Source organism: Pterocles gutturalis, unplaced genomic scaffold, assembly GCF_000699245.1.
Source record: "Pterocles gutturalis isolate BGI_N339 unplaced genomic scaffold, ASM69924v1 scaffold27930, whole genome shotgun sequence".
NCBI lineage: Eukaryota > Metazoa > Chordata > Aves > Pterocliformes > Pteroclidae > Pterocles > Pterocles gutturalis.
The window spans coordinates 1-207 of NW_010139074.1; positions in this window are offsets into that span (position 1 = coordinate 1).

Below are 207 nucleotides of genomic sequence, written 5' to 3' on the forward strand. Positions count from 1 at the left end.
CCTGGGGCAACCCTTCCTGGGAACCGTTTTGGCAATAGAATATTAACTCAAAATAAATAAATTTGTACAAAAGTCAGCACTGGCAAAGGTGTGTTGCAGAGAGACCTGAGAAACTAATTCTTCCTGGGGGCCACTACCCCCAGCCCCCCCCACCCTGACCCTGCACGGCTCCATCCCAGCCCCACAGCCAGGGCTCGGGCCGGGCTG